General features: G+C 36.5%; 1 protein-coding gene across 6 annotated transcripts in view; it reads right to left on the bottom strand.

Annotated features, from left to right (window-relative positions):
- LRRC4C (leucine rich repeat containing 4C) overlaps nt 1-25,856 on the bottom strand; it is a 191,422-nt gene that overhangs the window by 97,755 nt on the left and 67,811 nt on the right. For 3 of the 6 annotated variants that reach the window (XM_057552070.1, XM_057552068.1, XM_057552069.1), the window contains exon 2: nt 19,424-19,504. The exons of the other annotated variants lie outside the window; for them this stretch is intronic. The gene's annotated coding sequence lies outside the window, so the exon portion shown is untranslated. The remainder of the gene's footprint in view (nt 1-19,423; nt 19,505-25,856) is intronic. 6 annotated transcript variants of the gene reach the window in all.

The raw sequence follows: 25,856 nt of genomic DNA, 5'->3' as shown, positions 1-25,856 counted from the left end.
TCTCATACTCTTCCTTCAATCTTCCTCTCCTAGTTAATCTCTACTTCCTTACGTCTTAGCTCAAGCATTATATTTTGGGGAACTATTTCCACAAACAATTCCACCCCAAATGCAGTTAGGAGAATTTAATAGAACAGTTAGTTCTGTCATGATATCTGCTTTGTATCCACCACACTAAAATACAGTTATCTCTCTAGGTCCTGTGCCCTAAAAGACTTGGAGCTACTTCATATAGAGAACATGTTTTAACCCATTTTGTCTCTCCATCAATTAGAAACAATGTGACACAAAATAGGCACTGAATTAATAACTTATTCTGAATGGGAGTCATCAATATCACAATAAGACTCATGATATCCATTCATTTACTTTTACTGATTTTACCTCCATAGCTTTGGAAAATTGAAATATCCTCCAGAGGTTATTTTGTTTATCTCCCATCCTCTGCTGTCAGGCAGAAATCCACCCAGACAATTTCAGACAGATGGAGGCTGATCCTATCCTCTAAAAATAAAATGGAGTTACCACAGTAACCTATAAGAATCTGTTGTATAGACCATAATTTTTGGCAAGGATGTAAAGCACTTGTAAAATATAAAGAGACCAATAAAAGCTGTTGTGAAAATGAATCCCTATAAGCTGCCCATGTAAAAAAACGTGAATTATACAGTTGAAGCTGAAATAATGACCTATATCTATTATTCTTATGAAAATAGACATGACCTATTTGAATATCTAAAACTTTTGTCACGAACTAGCCTAAACTCCATTGGGAAGGGGGAGAGGAAGACAGAGATGAATATAGTTTCCTGAAGACTTTAGGATTAAGTGATTAAGCTTACTCTGTTGCCAATATAAAATTAAAAACAAAAAGAAATGTCCATTGACAGATGAGTGGATGAAGATATAGCATACATATATATATATATATATACACACACATATATGTGTGTGTGTGTATGTGTGTATATATATATATATATATATATATATATATATATATAAAATGGAATATCACTCAGCCATAAAAAAGAATGAAATAATGCCTTTTGCAGCAACATGGATGGACCTAGAGATTATCATACTAAGTGAAGCAAACCAGACAAAGACAACTATCATATGATATCACTTATATGTGGAATCTAAAAATAAAAAATGATACAAGTGAACTTATATACAAAACAGAAATAAACCCACAGACAGAGAAAACAAACTTATGGTTACCAGAGGGGAAAGGGGAGGCAGGGATAAATTAGGAGTTAGGGATTAACATATACATGCTACTATATATAACATAGATAACCAACAAGGACCTACTGTATAGCACAGGGAACTACACTCAATATTTTGTAATAACCTATAAGGGAAAAGAATCTGAAAAAGAATATATATATATATAATATATATATATATAAAATCTACAAGGAAGGTGGAATTTTCCTATAAAAATGAAGATTCCAACACAGTAGGTTCTATTGTTCTTTGTCCCACCTTTCTCAAGAGCTTCTAGCCACCCATATGTGAGGTAATGGATGGTAACATCCAGAAGTGTGATATCTGAGTGAAGCTACACAATTAGCAGAGGATACATATGTTCTAATTAGGTGCAGGAATCCCTCCTCCATCTCTAGTTTCTGGAGACCTGCCTTCTCCATAACAAACCCTAGACATGTTCTGTAATTCTTACTGATTTAGATTCAAAATACTATACCTATGACATTGTTTACCACAGAAATGTTTTAAGTACTATGCAATTCAGTTGTACCAGAATTACATAATTTCTCCCCAACGACATGATCTAGAAGTTAGTCATTCAGTTTTTAAAAAGAATGCCTTGAGGCTCAGAGAAATTCAGTGATTTGCCAGAAATCATATCGTTATTAAGGGAAATGTTCGGTATTTAAGTTCAAATCACCTGACTCAAAGTCCAGCGCTCATTCCATCATGACTCAGACTACCAGCCTATGCTATCAGCAAACAAAGTTAGGCTAGATCAGTATTAGGCCAATAAATTAACTCCTTCTTTTGTTCTGATATACACAACAAAACAGAACTCTATGTATTTCCTGTGAGCAATCTTCAGCAATGCCTCAAATCTACCACAATAAGGTGTTAAACTCCACTCAACTGTGGAAGATGGTTGCTGCCCTGACCAACGGCAAGGGTTGTTGCCAGTAATATTTCGCTAGTGCAGAGTCCGCTCCAAGCTTATATCTCCCCTATGCCCAATGGGATGGAAAGTCATTTACGAACTTTCCTGTAACAGTAAGAATCCTGTTTACGCTTGAAACTGGCTTACGGCCAGTCACAAACCATTTCTCCTTAGTTCTTGGTCAGATTCCACAGAGTCTACATAGAACATTTATAGTGAGTCAGTCTTGTAGTGTTATGTTGCACAGGGCAATGGGTCTAAGAAATCCGGGTTCTAGTTTGGTATCTGGTCCTAATAAGCTCTATGATTTTGGGAAAATTCATCTCTGAGCCTCAGTCTTTAAAGATGTAACAAAAAGGACAGGGCTAAATTCCCTTCCTCCTGGAATGTGGTTTATTTCACATATGTGTGCATACACACACACACACACACACACACACACACAACACACGCTGCCCTTATTGCATTTGAATAGTTATTTAAATGCCTATTAGCTCAGCAGGCATTTATTTAGAACTAGGGAAATAGCAGTTCTCTGATTTTACAGTCTTTTATCTCAGGGTTCTGGAGGATCTTATATCATTTATTAACTGAGTCTCACATCCTCCATTCCTGAAAAGTGAGACCTCAAAGGCTGTTACTCTGCCATCGCCCATATGGTGCCGTGACTTGAAATTAACACTGGAACACAGTGCACTAAGAAGCAACTCAAATGAAGAGTGTCCTCTCTGAAAAAAAGGCTAGACAGAGGACACACAATACAAATGAACCGAATGGGGAAGCTGGGAGCGAGAGCTATGTAATTTTTGTGGTGGGGATCTCTGGCAGATGAAGTTGGTTTTAAACTTGAGGATAATTTAAATATATGGTAAATCAATGATCTCTCCTCTTCTCCCTCCTCCCAATGGATTATCAGACCCTGTAAAACTCACCTTATATTTATCTTTTAAACTACCTAAGCAGGTGATGCTCTTTGAAGATGATGATTATGATGATGACAGTTTTCAGCCTGCCTACATCTCTATTCTCTCTTCTCCAAAATACAGCTTCTCCACAAAGTTAGAATTAGGTCAATGAATTTATCACTGACACTACTCCCCTCAAAATATTTATGCACATATCTGGTTCAAAAAGTCATAGAGCTGAAGCATGCGTTTGTTTGTTTCCTGGAAGGAGAGGAAGGAGGAGAAAGGTATAAAGTCTTAGGTTGATAGAGGCTTTGCAACTTCTCATTTGAATGCAGGATCATTTCCCTGTGTTCTCGAGTCAATTATTCCTTGTTGAGAGCAGAGGGTTACATAAACTGTAGAAACAAAGGGTGCCAAAAAGAGAAGGAAAGAGTATAAGAATACCAAGAGAAAAAAGTACCACAAAATGTCACAGATTTCTCAGAGACTTCAGCAGATGCTTATTTTGTTCAGAGTTATCCACCTCGAAAGGGGCAGAGGCAGGAGGCCAGGGAACTGATAACATTTTTTAGGTCAGTTTGTTCATCTGTAAAAAGTAGTAATTGAACTTGAAGGTCCCACCCACGTCAACTATTACTGGAAGCAGTGACACCAGGAGCCACCCCACTGTCACCCACCAGGAGCCACCCCACTGTCACCCACTGAGAAAAATTAGATCCAAAAATCGAAGTGCCCTGACACAGAAAGCCAAGTGTATGTCTGGCCAGGACTGAGTTGGCTTTTAAAACATATGCATCCTTGTATTGGCTCCCTTTTCTCTCTTAAGAAGAAAATAAGCTGGGCTTTGTGTATATGTACGAGTGTTAGTATCATATTTTTAACATAACATTAAAGAAAATATCAATAAGTAAATAACCTGCTAAGTATGTTTTCAAAATGCAGCTGTGGAAGAAATTTTACCTAAAAATCACTGATTTTCAACTGTGTATTGTTCTGAATAAAGAAAATTATTCATTTAAAAAATATCATAGATTTCTAAGCACGGTTATTTGAAAAATAAGAAATTTTTTTCTTGTTCTTTATTCATGTTCTGAAATAGAACATGAATTTTTCATTTCAGAGAAAATTTAAAGATATGCTACAATAGGGAAAAAGAACTACCACTCAGGGTAGACCTGCCACCTGCAAGGTAAAGAGCGTGATGAGTCATATGGAACCCCACATAATCCGGATAGCAACCTGCGTGATAGGTTTATGAGTGCTGTTTTGCAAAAGAGAAAACTGAGGCAGAGAGTAGCGGTAGGTAAAAGAAGAGGACGAAGGATTCGAAGTCAAGTCTTTCGGACTCCAGCATCCCCATGCTGCCACCAGAAGCTCTTTCTTTTTCTAGTAACTCATATCTCACAGATCATCCTTCTCTCCTCTCCTTCAATCATCTCTTCTAAATAAAGTCCCATTAAACCATCTCAACTAAGCAATACCGGAAAGGCTATGATATTTCCTGGGCAACCTCCAAGCGTGAAACATTTCATTCTTCCATTGGGGCAAATCTAATTGAATTTTGATCCCCATATTTGCCCATGTTTGTGTGGCTTCCAGACAAATTGGCAAAGCAGAATAGACTAGAGTTAGGACTTCTTTCCAAGGAAACTACAACATGCATTGTGACTTGCAGCCTTTTTATGAGTCTTAATTCAAAGTGAAACAAATCCCTCTCAGGGGAGGGGAAAAAACGGGTAATAAACTTTTCCTTTACTTCCATGCTGAAAGCGATGGTATACAAAGAAGCCTACATTCATCTGGTTTATAGAAAGCAGAATACATGCAACACAGTGACTAGCAGTAATATTTTCCTAAAGCGCTTCTTCATGAATTATAGTCAACGGCTAACAATGATCCTTTACTTGTGTGATGACGCTCACAAATCATCCTTTCAAATGTATGACTCTTGTCTACACTTGAGAGGTTTGTATTTGTGAATCACAAGCTCTTCCTTTGATCCAGGTTTTCATTCTCCCATATTATAAATCTGATAACATACTGATAAAGGATGAAGTAAGTACCATTGTCATGCTCCCCTTGGCATTCTGGGAAGTGATCTGGTTTAGGGTGGCTGCACAGACCAATAAATATGCATTTAGCAATGACATGACTGTTTGCTAACGATGCTGGGCCGTCATGCCAGCTCAGGACACACAGGTGAAAAAAAGATGTGAAATATTAAGGCACACCAAACTTTCAATTCTTTCAAAAGAGAAGGAAAATGTAGTCACTTGGGAGCTAAGGAAATAATAATCCATTTACTTAAGAAATATTCAAAGCAAATTTAATCTTCTGTTTTTCTACCCCTTCGAGGAATAACTGTCTTCTTTATCTATTTCTTCCCCTCCAAGCAGCCTTTTCCTCTGTATCTATTGCACTATTCCATTAAAAACCCCACATTTTAAAGACATAGTTAAACTTTTCATTTTAACCTATAGTTTATATTATTAACTCCACTGCACATATTTGCCAGGATATAAAACTATTTTAAAATACATTTAAAAAATGAAAGAAGGAAAAAAGAAAACTGTTATAGTTCTTCTTCCAGTGATTTTTCTTAGGAACTTAGAAACATTTCCCCAGGTTCGGGGAGGTTTAGGATTCTATATGCTCACAGATTTTTTAAAAAATACACCCTACAAGGGAGAATAGGATTCACCACTTACTGTGGACCTACTATGTTCCAGATAGTTTTGCACTTACGCTTATGAATTAATAAATGACTCTTTAAAGAGCATGGACCAGAAAGAAATTTCAGGAACACTCAGGATATGATCAGGGCCAACTCGTGATATCTTTCATTATTGTGATGTCAAGTATCTCTTTTCAATGACTAATAACAACGAAAAACATACTTCTTCATAAATATGAACTGCAGTATGAATCTCCCATCCGTATCCTGAGCATTTGGACATTTGAAAAGGACTCTGGGATTCATAGCTGGAACTACCTTTAGAAGCATAAAATATCAGTGATGGGAGGGAAAGAGAAATTCAAGCATATCAATGTGGAAATGTGTATGAGGATGTTTTGAAGTTCATAGATCAATAGAATTTAAAATGAGTATTCCATGTTAAAGAGAAACATTCTCCACTCACAGAAAAAGGGACAACATACTGACAACACTTAATAACCAAGTCACTGACTTAATTTTCTGAGCTTTCTCTTTAAGCACTGCTGCCTAGCAATTTGAAATTGTTTTCTTATCCTACTAATTTTCAGCATTAGGGTTCTGTGTGTATGTGTTTACCTAAAAGGGAAATAAAAAAAATTGGCAGGGGATAAGGAGGATTTGATGACCTACAGGCTGTGGGCTGTGGGCAGGCACTGAACGTTGACTGAGACTTTGAGACTTCAGTTGGGGTGGTTTTGTGGGTGATCATACACTTAACAAGGATTAGACATATAGGAGGAGAAATAATTTTTGTTAGAGGAAGGAACATAATGAATTTATTTTAGGCAGAATGAATTTGAGAGGTCTATGGAAACTCTACCTACAGACTGCAAAAGTCAGATGAAAATAGGATTCTGGGGTAAGTGAAAGTAATAGCAATTACTGATAATCATTTGGTTGTCTTTAGCATGTATGTGGTATGTGAAGACAAGAGGGTGAATAAAAAATAGATACTTAGAAAGAAATGCTCCTTTAAGTTTCCTCTATTTAATTTCTATCCTTCTCTAGTTTAATGATACACAAATATGTACATAATAATTAACCAGATGTTATCTAGGAGAATGGATGTGTTCTTACTTTAAAAGGCTGTACTGCACATCGTTCACATCATTTTTATTGCAGTTACTTGCTTTCTTGTTTGTTCTCCTACCAGACTGTAAGATTCTTAAGGACAGGTTATAGTTGTTGGCACAAAGTAGAGACCCAGTAAATATTTGTTTAAATAATGAATAAAGAAATAAGTGAGTAAATGAGAGAAATCAGGATATAGAAACTGTGCCAGAATCTCGACTCATGTGAAAGTCATATCTTCAGGGCTAACATATTTAACTTTTGAATATCACTGTGCAAACATTTTTGTCATAATAATCAATAGCTAATATAGTGTATGTATGTGCATATGTGTACATTTGTATCTGTGTATATAATCTTATATCAAATTATCAACATATATAAATTTATAATAAACCACATAGTCAATGTGTAATAAAATTATATCTGGTTATATATATGCATATTTTAAATATATTAAATATTACATGTTAGGTGCTAAATCAAGCACTTTGTCTAAATGAAGTCATTTAATCCTCCTAATAACCCCCCTGAGAAAGCAAGCATTATACCTATTTGAGACACATATTTTAGAAATATACATATATAGACCATTGACTAGATTTTATAGATTAGATGTTCAAGATAGAATGTCCAATTTTCTAAATATGTCATTCAAGCCTCTACACAACTGGGTTGTGTGTATACATATTTAATATTTACACAATTCACATGGCATATATTTTGCATGCATAGATGTAGGTAAATATCTTACTTTTTAAAAGTTTTGTATTTTTTATCAGTAGTTAAAAACAAGAACTGGTAAGTCAACATTTTTATATATCCCCAATAATGCAAAGAGCAAAATGGAAGACCACTTCTACTAAATTTTAACTTTCTCTGTAAGATAAAACAAATAAGATTTTCTATTATGCATGATGGCTTATCGAGGTAGAAATTTTGTACTGCCAATAAATTAAGGTACATCAACTTAGACCAAAGTCCTGTAGAGACAGTGGCAGCGGGGGGGGGGGGGGGGAGGGGTACGGGTGGGAGGGGTAAAAATCACTTGTTATGAAAATTTGCTGATTAAATGTAATAACAGATAGTTTTTAAGCATTATACAAATACAATTTCATTTTTATTATTGCTGTACATTTGTATTTTTGTTCATTTGGAAATAGACTATTCATCAATTGTAATCCTCTGGAATGTAGCCAAGAACAAGGTGGAAGGTAAACAAGCCAAAACAGCCAAAATAAATCTTTCCAAGTCCCAAAACTAAATAGCCACCTTCCTCTCACAGAGAATTTCTAGGTCTTATTTCTCAGAAACTGTTTATTTATATTAGAGACATAATTTGAATGACTTTCATCACATCTTGACCAAACCACTGCAGTAGCATCTTAACTGGTGTCTCTGCCTCCATTCTTTCCTACTTTTTAGCCATTCTTCAGATGAAAATCTATCATACCAACAAGCTTAAACTTTCTAGTGGCTCATCATTGTCTATTAAATAAAGTCAATCTTTTACATGCTTTAGAAGACCACGTATGATTGAGCCCTTGGCTATCTTTCTAGCCTAATCAATACTACTACAAACTGGGATGTTTTTTCCAGTCTCTAGCCATACTGGGCTTTAAAAAATGCCTTCATTTAGTGCCACGTCCTTTCCAAAACCAGGACCTTTACACATGCTGTTGCATCTGCTTGTAATGCTTGTTCTCTCTGCCTTGCTAATGCCCACTCACTTTCCAGATTGCCACTTGATGATCAATTCCCCATGAAGGCCTGTCTTATATCCCATGCTAAAAGGGTTTGCCCTTAACTATAGCAACTGATACCCCTCAGTCTTGGCATGGATCATATTTGAACTAAATAATTATTTAACTGGTATTATCTCTTCAATGTTTTCCTCTGCTAAATCGTAAACTCCAAGAAAAGATTGTTTACTTTGGGCCACTAATATATCTTAGAGAGCATAGCACACAGTGTGTTCAATTAATATTGAGCAACTAATCAAATGCAGATACTTAGAAAAGTCAAGAAAAGGTAGAGACTACAGGAGTCAGACAGCTGACATTTTGATAAAGAGGAAGCAAAAACAATATTTTTTAAAGAGCCGAGAAAAGAATGAAACAGTCTAGCAGCCTACAGTAAGAAAAATCCTCATACAGCAATAGTTTTAAAAGCTTCATGTATCATAATCCAGTACAAGAAACAATAGCACAATGACAAAGCTCCTGACTGAACAATGAAATGTTAAAGAGTATTTAGTACTCATTTTTTAAAAAAAACAAGGGATTTAAAAATATAATTTTAGAGCAATTTTCATTACTCTAATTGTTAAAAAAAAAAACAATGGGCTGGCATTTCAAAAGGTAAGGTTCAAAATTAATATACATGTTGTGCCTTATCTAACAATGTTAAGTAAATGAATAATAAGAGCTAACAACTGTCTGCTTCTAAGTGATAGACACTGTTCTAAGTACTTTATATTTATACTCTCATTTAAACCTCATAGAAACTCTAGAAGATACACATTCCTTACACCCTCATCTGATAGATGCAGGAACTGAGACACAGAGAGTTCTAAGGCATTTGTTCAAGGTCACACAGTTAATAGGTAGACAATAAGACTTAAAACAAAGCTGTCTGATCTGGAGGCAGTCCTTTCTAACACCTGCTCAACAGCAGTCTTTGAGGGTCTCAAAAGACAATACTAACTTGGATTAGTTAACCAAAGTTTATTATTTTTTCAGCTAAAATTATTGATCATCTATGAATGCCAGGGACGATGCTAATCACTTTGTATACATTCTCTCACTTCATCTTCAGAACAACCTGTAGGGTAAGTATTATCATTACGTTCAATTTAAAAGCAATTAAATTAAGGCTTAGAAAGCTTGAACTCCCAAGATCAAGCCATAAGCCAGAATTGAACACCAGGTCTACTGACTCCAAAGATTGAGGTCTTTAGTACATAAGGTCACTTATCTAATAAGAAAGGACTCTTTTGTACAAGATCAATCTTGATGATATTAATTTTTTGGTCTGGATAATATTGAGTTGGCCTAAAAGTGCCTTCGGTTTTTACATTAAAATAAAAGACACATTTTTCATTTTCACCTAGAACTTTATTGAACAAGGTATTTGCCCTTTTGTTTCACTACCTTCTGCCATTTTTCAGGCAACTTCATAATTCCATCTTCCCAAAACTATCTTTTTGAGCAAAGAACTGTTCCAGGTGCCTTTTATAGTCTTCCAGGGAATTGAAATTTTTTCCATTAAGAGAATTTTGTAAAGACCGAAATAAATGGAAATCCAAAAGTTCAATGTCTGGTGATTAAAGCAGATGAATCAGAACTTCCCAGCCAAGCTGTAACAGTTTTTGCCTGGTCATCAAAGAAACATGTGGTCTTGTGTTATCCTGATGGAAGATTATGCATTTTCTGTTGACTAATTCTGGGAGCTTTTCTTCAAGTGCTGCTTTCAATTGGTCTAACTGGGAGCAGTACTTGTTGGAATTAATTGTTTGGTTTTCTGGAAGGAGCTCGTAATGGAGGACTCCCTTCTGATCCCACCATATACACAACATCACCTTCTTTGGATGAAGACCAGCCTTTGCTGTGGTTGGTGGTGGTTCATTTTGCTTGCCCCACAATCTCTTCCATTCCACATTATTGTACAGTATCCACTTTTCATCGCCCATCACAATTTGTTTTAAAAACGGAATGTTTTCATTACATTTAAGTAGAGAATCTCATGTGGAAATTCAGTCAAGAAGGTTTTTTTTCGCTTAACTTATGTGGAACCCAAACATCAAAGCGATTAACATAACCAAGCTGGTGGGAAAGATTTTCAACACTTGATTTGGATATTTTGAGTATGTCGGCTATCTCCTGCATGGTATAACGTTGATTGTTCTCAGTTAATTTCTCCATTTGATCGCTATCAACTTCAACTGGTCTACGCAACAGTAGAGCATCGTCACTGAGAAATCTCCAGCATGAAACGTCGCAAACCACTTTTGACACGTTCTATCAGACACAGCACCTTCTCCATACTCTGCACAAACATTTTTTGTTTCAGTTGCATTTTTACCTTTCTTGAAATAATAAAGTATAATAGGCCAAAAATGTTGCTTTTTTCCTTCCATCTTCAATATTAAAATGACTACACAAAAATTCACTGATTTTGATAAGTCTTTTTTTAAAATGCAGGCTGATATGACAGCTGTCACATACAATCTAACCAAATTGTTTCGAATGAAGTTAAAGACAACTAAGTGCTACTAGAGCCATCTTACAGAAAAAATCGAATGAAACTTTTGGCCAACCCAATACTTGGCGTTGCCCTATGCATTGTAGGATGTTTAGCACATCTCTGCCTCTATGCCTCCTCCCAGTCATGACAGCAAAATTTCTCCAGACTTCGCCAATTGTCTCCTAGGTGAGGAGGCAAAAGTGTTCCTGATTGAGAATCACTGCACTAGATAGTGAATTTTTGCTATGGATACTTCTGAATAAAAGCCAAAGGTATTCCTACTGCTTAATCTTTATCTCCAAACTTTATTCCAACAACAGTACTTTTGTTAAAGTATACATTTTTTATGCAAGTTAAAATACACAGTTTAGGCTAAAGTTTTCTTTGGTTATATTTTGGTTTAGTGGATGATCCACACACTTAGAAACCACCTGATACCTTGTAGGAGGACAAGAGTTGGCTAACTTTATATATATATAGGATGGATAAACAACAAGGTCCTACTGTATAGCACAGGGAACTATATTCAATACCTTGTGATAAACCATAATGGAAAAGAATATGAAAAAGAATATATATATGTATAACTCAATCACTTTGCTGTCCAGCAGAAATTAATACAATATTGTATATCAACTATACATTAATAAAATTTAAAAATAATTTAAAAAATAATAAAGAGTTGGCTAACTTTAAACAGGTCAGACAGATACTTTCTGGTCATGTGACACTGGGTATTTTATTTAATATCTCTCTAAGCCCCTGGTTAAAGTGGGGCTAACAATGGTCCCTGCCTCTCATAATTATGCAGATTAAATGAAAGATCCTTGTGAAATACTTAGCCTAATACTTAGATCATAATGAATGCCCAATTAATGTTCATGATTATATTATTATCATTACTAATATTTGTGTAATTTTCACAGTTTGCCTTTCTAGTTTATCTTCAAAATCTCAGAAGCCATCATACTTCCTCTCCAGATTCATTGAAAATATTTACTTAGAGGCATAACATAAATCCGTTGTATGGATATAACTTAAAGTCAATGGAAGTTCAAAATCAAGGCACAGAAAGCAACTGTTGAGAGGAAATATTTGACCATGAAAACCCAAATACTTAAGTCTATAGACAAGGCACATTACAGTTATAAATCAGATACAAATAGTGAACAATGTTTTCAGCCATAAGAAAAACTTTCAGAAAGTGGTACAGATTTTTATTCTCCCATTCCTTACACAACAACATGACACTAATATTTTGGCTCTTCAACTATTTTTATGTAAAAGAGTTTTAACAGAAACACATGTACTAAACACAAAAAGAAAATATCTAGACTCTCTGGCAACATGTTACCTTCAACCCAACACCATGTGTTCATGCTCTCAAGCCTAAACGTACCTGCATGGCCTTATTTGTATTTTTTTATTTTTTTCCACTCTTATTTTCCAACACAGTATAGATCTCTCCAATTGCTTAAGCTTTGCTGTTTGTATGGTTAATGCCAGAAAACTGTCTCCATATTTGATGATGCCAGTCATAAATGCTGAGATAGTTATAAAGAACAACTGCCCAACAAAGAAAAGAGCCCTTAGGATGCATGGCTTCATTCTGCCCTTTATGGCTTCCAGTGGGCAAGGAAACAACAGCTGCCACAAGGTCACTAGTTCAAGAAAGGAAGTTCAAAGACCCAGGCTTAGTTTTTAAACACATTTTGACCTCTATTGAAGAAAACAAAGCAAATAGCATGCACATGAGAGAACACAAGGAATTTTTAAATCTCAAGTCAGTTATTTCAGATGAAAAAGGAACTCTCCAAAGAGAACAGCAGCTGCTGGCTTAAGGAGCCATAGGCCCTGCCAAATTGTAATATAGCCCTAAATACTCTCCTGTAATTATTGTTTTCCTCATAGGACTGCACAGCTCTCATAGGAGATAATTTTAAAAATTTAATTTGTGTTCTCCCAGAACTTGTGATATATCAACAGTGCTCACCAATATCTATTAATTCTTTCTTTCTCAGACATTGAGAAGACTAGACTTCCCAGCACCCTCCCTGTGACAGTCCTCACAGTTAGGTGGGGCCGGATGACTTCTGACAAATGGATTGTAAATAGAATATATGTCACTTTGGGGAGGGGAGGCAGAGAAAATCCTCCCTGAGGAATCTCCAGTTCTCTTATCCCCTGTGATAACAATATGAAAGCCACTTGTTGAGAAGGGAAAGTCATAAGATAGAAAAGCAGACTGGTCCCCTGTCACATCACTAGAGAGGGAGCTGCACTGGAGAACAGCAAGGTCCATGGTAACCTCAGTAGGTACAAAAACCAAACTTTTGTTGTGTTCATCCACTGGGATTTTAGGGTTGATCTATTATCACAGTAGAGTTCAGACAATCCTGACTAATACAACTCCCAACACAGTTTCTAGTATGTAGTGAGTACTTAATATGTAGCTCTTTAAAGAACAAATGGAAGTAAGTCAGACAGAAGACAAATATCGTATGATATCACTTATATGTGGAACCTAAAAAAATGATACAAATGAAATTATTTACAAAATAAAAATAGACTCACAGACTAGAAACAAACTTCGGGTTACCGAAGGGGATAGCAGGGGTGGGGTGGAGTAGGGGAAGAGATAAATTAGGAGGTTGGGACTAACATATACACACTACTATATATAAAATAGGTAAACAACAAGGACCTACTGTATAGCACAGGGAACTATACTCAGTATTTTGTAATAACCTATAATGGAAAAGAATCTGAAAAAGAATATGTATATATATATGTATATATATGTATAACTGAATCACTTTGCTGTGCACTTGAAACTTACACAACTTTATCTATTAACTGTACTTTAGTAAAAAACAAAAGAACAAATGGGCAGAGCTAAGAACACATTTTACTAGTAATACCTAAGTCTAGATAGGGATTATAAAGGAAAAAACAACAGTCATCTTGATTTATTTAAAAAATCAATTTCTGCATACTTAGCATGTACAGACTATATATCAATAGGCTAAACAGCTCAGGGATGACCCAGTGTGATCCCTTAGTGTCTGACTAAGGAGCAGACAGGTCGTATTCATGTACAAAGAGTATTACCACCATAAAGCAGGTCATATATGTTAGGTTCAAAGTTTGAAAATGGATAGAGGAACCGGATTTAAAATGGAGTCGGGAAGCCATAAAGGGAGAGCTCTCACATAGGTACTACTTGCTGCCAATAGAAAACCACCACAACCCTGAACTCTCCTTCTCCCCCAGCAAACTTCTGTTCAACCCTCACCCATTTCTTCCCAGACCTAATAAAAGCTAGCTTCCCCTTTGTTTCTTCAAACTCACCTATGGTTCTCCATAATTTGCTTGTTCTGAATCGCAATTCCTCTGCTATTCCTAAATAAATTCATCTCTGCATAACAATAATTGCCATTCATTTAGTTTATGGTCAACAAAATGAATGAAGAGAATGATCTGGTTGGAAGCGAGTGGAACTGTAGCTTTGACTCAATTCTCATCCTTTCTGTCTTTTATCTAAACGGCTTATCTTGGCATAGTTCAAGCTACTCTGTGAACAAAGAAGGATAGCACTTTCACTGCAGCCACCACTGTCCCCTGGTTTTAGCCTGGTGGTAGAGAGCAATTAGAGATCCAGGTTCTCATCTCAGCTCTGCTGGTGGGCACCTGTATGGTTCTGATCTTTAAATAGAACCTCCCTTACTCTCTCTTTGCCTGATGATGTTGTCCCCAATGCAAGGTCATGGCAAGGATTGAGCAGCACCATGTACATAAAGGAGCTAGCAAAGTGTTTGCTACATATTGGTACCCAGTCAATGTTGGTTTCATTTCCTCATTCCCTTTCCCTTATTCTCACACCCCTCTCTTTTACCTTCCCCCATAATTCCTTTCAAGTCTTGTTAGTTTGTTTAAACTCAAAAACAAAGGAGGAACTTCCCTGGTGGCGCCGTGGTTAAGAATCCGCCTGCCAATGCAGAGGACACGGGTTCAAGCCCTAGTCTGGGAAGATCCCACATGCCATGGAGCAACTAAGCCCGTGCACCACAACTACTGAGCCGGTGCTCTACAGTCCAGGAGCCACAACTACTAAGCCCACATGCCACAACTACTGAAGCCCATGTGCCTAGAGCCCATGCTCTGCAACAAGAGAAGCCACCACGATGAGAAGCCTGTGCGCCGCAACAAAGAATAGCTCCCATTCACTGCAACTAGAGAAAGCCCGTGCACAGCAACAAAGATCCAACACAGCCAAAAATAAACGAATGAATTAATTAATTATGTTTAAAAAGGGGATGAATGCTAGATGATCGTCAAAACAACCCTCAGTATGAAATATCTATGCCCTTGACGTTTGGTCATTACCTGGGATTTGTAATTGACAGCAAGCTACAAGAACCAAAATAATATTTCATAACACCAACATCAGAGCATGAGAAGGAGAAAAGGGAAGTTAAAGAATAAGCAATGACAGAACAAATGACAAAGTGTGCAAAGCAACCTATAAACAGTCATAGCTGAATGGAGTTTTTAAAAAAATAGAGTCTCATAGAGTCACCCTTGTCTATAGTTTCCTGGACTTCAATTAATTCATATAAATTTAAAACACATTTTTAGCACAGGTTTGCTTTGCTCAGTGGAATGCAAAAGGATCTGAAATATACACAGTAGACCCTTGGTATCCGTGGGGACATTGGTTCCAGGACACCCAGTGATACCAAAACCCTCAGATGCTCAAGTCCCTTATATAAAATGGTGTAGTATTCACATATAACCTACACACATCCTCACGTATACTTTAAATCATCTCTAGATTACTTACAATACCTAATACAATGTAATGCTATGTAAATAGCTGCCAGAGTGGCAAATTCAAATTTTACTTTTTGAAACTTTCTGGAATGTTTTTTTCTGAATATTTTTGATCCATGGTTGGTCGAATCTTCCAGTGTGGAACCTGTAGACACAGAGAGCCGACTGTATAACAGCACAAGCTTCACGTTGTTCATCTGTGCTCTAAGAGAGTATTTTCGGTAGGTGGGCAATAGAGGAGATGGAATGGCATTTTTAGATACTTTCTTGTTTCTTTAAGCCAGTCTCAGCCAACACAGTCAATATCCAGTTAAAACAAACATCTCACACTGTAGTTCCTCAAGTGGGCACTGCTCTAGCCAACTGTTTCTTGATATGTTCCTGATTACCTTTGAATTTTGAATGTATGTCACCTCCTAAGATCCCAGACTTGCTCTTGGATTTGATAATGGCTATTATTCTTTGATTAGCCTCACTCCTCTCTGCATCTGATCCTCAGAATACATTGACTATAGCAAGTCCAGATAGTACCCCAGCCCCATCCTACCACCCAGGCAATGGCACCCGCCAGGGCAACTTGCAATCAGATAAGGGTTGTAGAATTATTTTTTTTAGTGGCTAAGTGCCAGCCTATCAAGGAGATATGAAAGGCTTCTTCTTTATGACAAACCGACTCTGCAAAGTAACTATCATGGCAAAACTCATTTAAAAAGGAATTTAAATTCACACAAGTTAGAGAAATGAACATCCTTATCACATCTGAGTGTTAGGAGTTGTAATGAAGGATCACTTAATGGGTAAATGACTTGATACAGAAACACATTTTTAAGGCAGTTTGAAATCCTTTCTCTTTTTCCCCTCCCTGATTCATGTTACCTTCTGAAGTGCTATGTTCCATATGCTAAGGGGAGGTGTTTATATAACAGATGATCCTTTCTTCTGCAGATTCCAACAAAGTAGGCCCAATGGGAAAAAAAATCAAAGTTTGAGAGAAGCAACAGCTAAAACGCCGCCTTGATATGTCCTCCCTGCCCTCCAACAATCCCCACTCAAGCTCTAAGCATTAGCCTAAATTCCAAAGAATGATATTGTAATCTCAGCACTCTGTTAGTCAAATTACACTAAACTATGTCTCTTTGCTTTTGCTCTCCATTTATAGATCTACAATATGACAAAGACTTTGCCTCGAGCTATCCTCTGGCCTTCATGTGCAAATGGCCATGTTCCAAATTCTTCCCCTTCACGAAGTCTTCCTAACTCCCTTCCCAGCAGAGTGGATTTCTATTTCTTTGAGATCTCTAGCATGATAGATCTTTTTGAGCTCAGTCTGCCTTGTATTTGGTTACTATGTCTGTCTACACTGTCAGTGTGTCTAAAGGTAAACTGAGGGTCCCTGGGACCTAATTTCATGATCCTTACGCTCCTCCCAGAGCCTACTCCACGGCTTTGTAACCTAGGACTTAGTAAATGCGTATTTAACTGCGTTGAAAATATCAAAAAGAGAGGAACTTCTCACGTGGCTTCTTCCTGTTTCATATTTACGTTAGAGAAGTGAGTGACCCAAGCCAATGTAAATACACAACGTGCCAAGGGAAAGTAGAGAGTTCAGACAAGCAATCACATATCTGAGATTCTTAAGGCAGAATTCAATGACCTCTATTAGACAAGGCTTGCTAAAGGAACAAAAAGAACTCAACTGCCTTCCTAATGTGTTGGCTCCCTAGATCTTGTTTATTCTTAATTGTGTTGTATATAAGCCTCTCTCTAGCTGCTATCTTTCAGCCAGAAACCTCAACTAATAGGAACAGAATCTTTTCTCAACACTTAATAAATGCAGAATACTCCTATATTGTATGGCAAGCGGGGACCTTAACCAGGCTAGTGGTATTCCCTGGATATGTGAATCCCAACAGACGTGTGAACACATTGATTTCTTTCCCAGTAAGATACTTAGTTCAGTTTTGGCTACGCCTGTTAATCTGATGGAGCAGGATCTTGCTATTCAAAGTGTTGCAGAGCAGCAGTTATCAGCATCAGAAGGAAGATTTTTGGAAATACAGACTTTCAGACCTCACGCCAGACCTAATGAATCAGAATTTGCATTTGAACGATATCCTCCAACAACTCAAATGTACATAACATTTTAAGAAGCATGAGCCTTGGATATTCCAGCAGCAATATTTCATTTGCATCCTGGTAGTCTCTTTGTTCTAAGTCGTGATTTTATTGGAAAAGTAAAGTATTTGCTTCTCACACCCTCTCCTTCTCAACCCTTCACTGTGTTCTATTTACCCATCCATTTGCTTTAATATGCAGTATAAACAGAAAAAAAAGATTTCTGTGATGCTTTGTTGTACACATTTCTTTCATATACATTATCTCATTTGATCCTTATAATACCCCTGTAAACACTACTGTATATAACTTGTCAAATGTCATCTAGGTAATAAATGCCTGTAAATCTACATGCCCAATGGTGTAAAGATGCTTCTCCCTATAACTAACAAACTCTTCATATCTCAGAATTCTCTGCATTATAAGCAGTACTTTAAAAATAAAGTTCACATATTTCACAGAGGAGAAAGGATATTTAATGTACCTGACAGATGGAATTTGAAAACACTAGAAAGACGGATCATGACTTTAGAGGAAACAAACAGAAAAGGGATACTACATTTCATGCTCCTCCTACATACTCACTCCCCTAACCCTAACCCTAACCCTAGCCCCCAAATTCCATGGAGACAATGACTTGAAACCCCAGGTCTATCTTACTCTTGAGTCTTTTGCCCTTGCTTCTTCCATAACCCAGCTTATTTCATACAGAGACACAAAACATGCACCCTCCTGATGAAAGCTTTTATAGCTGCCATTACATAATGGATTTGCTGTCAGTTTGTCTAAAATGTGTCCGCTGAAAAAATGAGAGTAAAAAAGAAAAGCCAATCCTTGTTTATAAACGAAAGAGTTTTCAACTAACTAAAACCCATCTTGGGCGTTGTTATCCTGTATGGCATGACCTCTTCAGCATCCTTATTCATGTGACCTGAAGTTTTCAGCAATGAGTAAAAAACAATGTAAGGCAATAATAATAAAAAAAAAACATAGTACAGTTTTATGAAGTAGTCGTTTGTAGTGTTAGGATGCAACAGAGTAAATTATCAGTCATATTCAAAAGCAGGGTGCATTTTCAAACTGTTTAATCCAAATCTATGCCCTATACTGAGGGAAGTATCTGTACACAATGCAAAATATGACCTAGAACTTTAGCCTTCATCAGAATGTTTGAACACTGTCATTTAGATACCAAAAGGCATCCTTTTTGCATCTTGATTATTGCAAAGTGGAAATCACACTGGTAGTTAAGAGTCTCGAAATAAAAATCACAGAAGTAAAATATTAGAATAAGAAGGAATTTTGGAGAGACCATGTAGACCTATCCTTTACTTCCATTTTATAGACTTGCAAAGAGAAGCCCAAAGAGGCCATGCAACTTACCGCAAGTTCCACTGTTGTCTGCCACTGACTAGCTGAGTAACTCTGGGTAAGTCCCCTCTCTCTCAGCCTCAGTTTGGTGATCTGCAAAATGAGGTGATTGGACTTGGTGATGTAAAATCCCATACAGCCTGAAAATGCCATTATCCCACAAGACAAGGAGCCATAGCCTAGAACATTCCCCCCTGCCAAAAGCAACACACAGGAAGATGAAAAGATATTGAAGTGGCACTTGGCCCTACTGGTGTTCCAGCTTATTGATACTGTATCTCAGCTGGAGACTTCAGAACCTCAGAGGTTGCCGTGCCTACCACAGGCAGTCAGATCAGGAGAGAATGGCTGTTGGCATATTCTTTGCCTGAGAAGTGCTGCAGCTGAAAATCAGTCCAGAGTGATGGTAAATCCTCCCCTCCCCCTTTCAAGGATCTGGTGACTCCCTCTGTCTGGGCTTTGCCTCAGGGATTTCTCCTCAAGGTTCCCTGGACCCCTGGGAATCCAGCCCTTGACCTAACCCCAAAGATGCATTTCCTCCTGGAAGGCTCCCCACCTGGACAAGTCATTCAAAATCAACCTTAAAAGGGAATTTAGGCTCCAGAGAGCTGCACATTTTAGCATCTTTTAATCAGCTGTCTGGCCTTGTCTAGTCTGTAGTGAAACCTTTTTATTTTATTACAACTTTATTATGTTAATAAACAAAGAGTTGGTATACTTAGTGAAAAAGGCAAATTCAGCCTTCGAACGGAGGACCTGTCATGATCACTGGTCAGACTTTAACTACATTCACTTATGTGTCTATTCCTCATTCTTACATAGCGAAGTATCATTGAAATAGCTTCTATTTATTTTTTACAATGAGTTTCCATCTTTCCTTTTTCTTTTTATTATTACTATTTTCTAATGCGCAATCAGAAAGTCAGGCAATGGTTTAGGTTTTTTAAAGGACCTTTAAATATAACAACTTAACAAGGCAGAAACCAGATATTATGTATGCAAAAGTGGGCACTGACAATGACCCTATCAATGAAGTCAATCACTAAACCAAAGTTTAACTGATTGGGCTCAATTTAATGATGTACACCAGTGAACCTGAAGCATTGTGTCCTATTAGCAGTAACACATTTCAGGAAAGCTAGTATCGACGTCTAAATAATTGTAGACAAAATGTGGTCAACCAAGAGAAGAAGAATTCCATAAATGAAGTCTAATCCAATAAATATCTAGCACTATTATTATCATCTGTTACTTACAGAGTGCTTATTATGTGTTGGTAACTCTCCTAAACACTTTACATGATTGCACAGTTTTATAAATTTATTTATTTATTTATTTATTTATTTATTTATTTATTTATTTATTTTTATTTTTGGCTGTGTTGGGTCTCCGTTGCTTTGCGTGGGCTCTCGCTAGTTGCGGCGAGCAGGGGCTACTCTTCGTTGTGGTGTGCGGACTTCTCATTGCGGTGGCTTCTCTTGTTATGGAGCATGGGCTGTAGGCGCATGAGCTTCAGTAGTTGTGGTGCGTGGGCTCAGTAGCTGTGGCTAGCGGGCTCTAGAGCACAGGCTCAGTAGTTGTGGCGCATGGGCTTAGTTGCTCCACAGCATGTGGAATCTTCCCGGACCAGGGCTCAAAACCGTGTCCCCTGAATTGGCAGGCAGATTCTTAACCATTGTGCCACCAGGGAAGTCCCCGATTGCACAGTTTTAATCTCACAGAAACACTGGGATGTTAACCTTATCGGAAGACTTGGTGACAGGAAAGAGTCAAATAATGGCCTCGAAGAAGGGTTATCTTGTTGAAAACATGATCACAAAATTTTAATCGGCCTTATTAGGCAAAACCAAGAATGAAAGGTACAGGGAAACCTAGTTTGGCTCAAGTGCCATCTGTAGGAACCGAACAGCAGATATTCTGTGCGTACAGGGAGACTGTTTATTGGTAAAGTACTCAGCATCGGGGTTCTGTGACCAGCTCTCAGAGGTGCTATAGTAAGGGATTCTGGCAATGCATGAAAGTATTGGAGGAGCTCTAAGGACCTGCCAGCCCTGGAATTCTGGATAAAAATAATATTGTGAACATTGAGGGCATAGCTATACAAATAAACAAATGAATCAATACATGGATGAACAATCTTAGAAATTTATACTTGTATGTGTCTCGGTTAAAGTAGTCTTTCTACCTTGTGTGAATTCTCTGCACAGCCTTTCATCTTCATTTCTTTTAGATTAGAAGTTCATTGAATCTTGACTCACCACATACTAAATATTAACCTTGGGAAAAGTGCTCATTTTCCTCTTCTATAATAATGGAACCTCTCCTACAGGGTTGTCATAAGGAATATATTAGATTGCATATGTAAAGGATTTAGCCCAGTGCCTGGCACTAGTAAGCAACAAATAAAATTAAATAGAGCTTTTAATTAGTATTAATATCACCATTATTATTTGCCACTTTTATTATTGTGATTATTACTAAGCCACAGGTGAACATCTCAGGCTCAGCATCTTTGATTTTAGAGTTTAATAAACACCAACCAATAGCCATCCTTACATTCCAATAGATCAATCAAAACAGAAAAATTTTATCTTCCAACCTTCCGGTCTAAATTGAGGAGAGAGAAACAAGCCCATACTACCCAAGAGCTTATCAAAGAAGCAATTCAATAAAATGTTTCAGCATGCTGCTCTCTTAAATAAAAAGAGAATATGGAGTAAGGAAAAGAGAAAAAATAAAATATTTTATTCCAGTCTCTTAAAAGTGATTATTCTTTGAAGCTTGTTTTATGGATAACAGATGAACATACATTTCTCTCTATCTATAGTGAAAGAACTGTTATACACCTTTACAATTAATTACTGTCTCCAACATTCCTATAATATTAATGTCAAATTCATTTGAATGTGGCTTCTGGAATAGAAGGACTGCCTGTTCACTTCCTTTGTTACTGTAATAACAACTGGATGGACTTTTAAACTGTATAGGTTCAAACTGATTTAAAAAGGAAAATTTCCACACTGTGATTTACACCAATATTTTTCAAACAATTTTAGCACGGAGCGCTTCTTTTTAAAGAATATCTTAGTTCCAGTATAATACCTATCATTGGCTAAGGAAATACTTCATTCTTCGTGGAAGTACTGCAGTACATTCCTAGAGTCTGAAAAGTAGGTAGAAAACCATCCTTCAGTCCAAACACCTTATGTTATTGATGAGAAAAATGAATCCCCGAAAGGGAAAGTGATTTGACATTGTCTCACAGCTACGTGATGGCAAAAGTTAGAATTCAGGACTCACTCATTCATTCAGCTCATGTTTATTGAAAGCCTTCCCTGTACTCATTCTGTACTAGCCTTCCTATATATATCACACTTATTATTTTTTAAAGTCATTCAATTTCCATTTGACAACTATTCACTTCGTATATCTACTAAGTGCAGACACTGTGTTTGGTACAGTGTGCTGAAGTTAAGTATAAGGAAGAGTTGCTATCTGCCAGGAGCATTTTAAATACTAGTTGGGAGTGTACATAAATACAATAGTTGGTAGAATGTAGCTAATATCATAAGAAAGAAAGAAAATTTGACAGGAGTTAATGTAATAATTTCCTAGCTATATATATATCCCTCTGTCTATTAACCAATCATCAAATCTGTATTCATCATGTAGCAAAGAACTGGTACTGGAAATGTGAGTAGAAAAATTCAAGAGCAGCTAGAAGTTCACAGTCTGTTAAGTAGCTGAGATGCACAAATAAAAATTCATTTAAAAAAGTCAGAACAATAACTAAGTGTTAAATATAATGCAGCTAATTCTATATTAGAGAGATTCTTGAAAGAGAAAAGCTCAGTGTGGATTGACTTTAGGAATCTGAGGGGGCTTCAAGGAAGAGGTAGAATTTGACCTTAAAGTACTTATTATTACCATTTATATTGCATTAGAGACATTTATGTATTCCATTGCACCTGGATTTCTTAATACATGCTCATTGGAATAACTACATAATCATACTTTTTCCAATTAATAGCTCATGAACAACTAGCACAAAATGGCATTATAATATCAACAGACCCCTAAAGAGATCTGTTGAGCAGTTCATTCCTCAGCTACTTCGCTTGTGACCTCTGCTGTGACAATTCAGATTTTTTTCAACTATTAACCCAGTAAGCACTTCAGAATTGACCAGATCTTCATCAACCTTGGCATATCTTGAGACCACCTAAAAAGTGTACTCAATTTTGTCTCTTCCACGGTTTCCTTACCAATTCTCACCCAAGTCAAATGTCCATCTCCCTCCTCTGAACAATGTAAAGGTCTGTACTTTTCACTTGAAAAATATTTTAGTTTTTTTAACCAATTATTTACATACGTTACTATATTGTTTACGAATAATTACCTTTTTTCTCATCTATATCAGAAGCCCAAGACAATAAGAAGCATAACATATACCTAAGTACAGAGTTTTACCAAAAAGGCACTTAATAAATAATCAATGTTGTAATTTGATTGCAGTGGAAAGGCCCACACGTGTGACAGACACACTAGTCAATGAGTAGTTGTTCACAGCCTACAACTTGTTATTTCTGATGCTTTATTCATTTAATCCCTCGCTCCTAGGATGAAACAAAGAAGAAAAAAGGAAACAAAAATAAAGAAAATCACAACACCTAACACTAAGTAGTAAGAAACCCATATTCTACTCTCAAATATGCCACTAATTAGCTGTGCCATGTTAAATCAGGGTGTCAATCTACTCAGGAACATTAAAATATAAAAATTATATTTATTTTGTTTTGACTGTGAAATAGAAACATGGGGTGGAATGTATCAGCAGAGTATTCTTTACCATAGTTGCTCTAAAATTTTCAGTTTTTATACCATATCTCCCAGTAAGAAATCCATATACAGTGCAACACCTCTCTCTTTCTCATATCACTATCTCTATCTTTTTATCTTTCTCTCTACCACTCTCAAAACTGAAGGTAAAGTTTCACCAATCAAACCTTATAATGTGATGCACTCTAAGTTTTCCATTCTGTCCTATTCTATTTCTAGTCTACTCCATCCTATCCTATTCTATCCTACTTTATTCCATTCCATTTCAATCTATTTTACTTTAGAAATTGCAGATTTGTTGAACAATTAAATTTATTTCATCACCCTCTCTGGATGCATGAATTCAATCACATTCTTAATCTATTCTAAGGATTATTTTCTTCATTTGTAGAATGTGAATAATAATGTTCTTTATCTCCATTACTATTTGTTTTATGTATTTGGGTGCTCCTATATTGGGTGCATATATGTTGATGGATAAACAACAAGGTCCTACTGTATAGCACAGGGAATTATATTCAATATCATGTGATAAACCATAATGGAAAAGAATATATATGTATAACTGAATCACTTTGCTGAACAGCAGAAATTAACACAACGTTGTAAATCAACTATACTTCAATAAAATTTTAAAAATTCTCTTTTTAGCACTAAATAAAATACTGCTGCTAGCACTGTGTTTGGGGCTTAGTATTCAATACTGATGTATTACACGTGACACAAATTATTAAGTTAGGAAATTCCAAACTTTTTAATCAATTGCTAGGGAAAAAGAAAAAAAAATGAATAGGATTGTTCCATACTTTTTCCAGACATTGAATACTCAATATTACTTTGTTTTTGGTTAACTCTGCAGACTTTTGATTTAGTACTTAATCTCCATGGTGATTAAGGGATGTGGAAAATGATTACATTGGCATTTCATTTAGATGCTTCTGTGAGGTGACATATGTGACAGATTCATTCTTCTAACTTAACTGTGGTGAAAGTCATCTCATCTCCTATTAGTAGGAAAAATATGAACAGAAGCATGTGGTTTTCCTCACCACTAATATTTGTACCAGTGGGAAAGATATTAGCTAAAAGAAACTGAAATCTATCTTCTGATATTTTAATAATCCTAGTTTGAATCCTCAAAACACTGTTTACATAAGAGGTTATAGGTAGAAGTACCATATTTTGATTTCTACCTTTTTAGATTATAGAAGCAGCTCATTCTTTAATGATAAAACTCACTATTCAATGAATTTTTAACTAAAATATAAACATTAGAAGTAAAAGGTATGTATGTGACATATATATATCTTCCAGTATTTATGCTCACAAGAAGCAGAAAATAATTTGTTTACCATTCCTGCCATGACTTATCAGGAATCTAAGCAAAGAGGAATAATACCACCTGCTCAGCAGGAGATAAAGTGATACCATTTCCCCAGGAGGACTTTATGGTTGTCTTTTAATCACTCAAGAGACTTTTCTTTAATCTAAACTAAACTTGCTTGCTTTCAACCTCACACTCCCACCACCCAATCCTATAATCCCTTCTTTTTTTTTTTTTTTACTAATTTAAATATGGACCTTTTAAAATCACCACGTATGCCAT

The sequence above is a fragment of the Balaenoptera acutorostrata genome, chromosome 9 (genome assembly GCF_949987535.1).
Source record: "Balaenoptera acutorostrata chromosome 9, mBalAcu1.1, whole genome shotgun sequence".
Classification (NCBI taxonomy): Eukaryota; Metazoa; Chordata; class Mammalia; order Artiodactyla; family Balaenopteridae; genus Balaenoptera; species Balaenoptera acutorostrata.
Note: the sequence above shows the minus strand (reverse complement) of the source record. Positions and strands in the feature narration are given on the sequence as shown.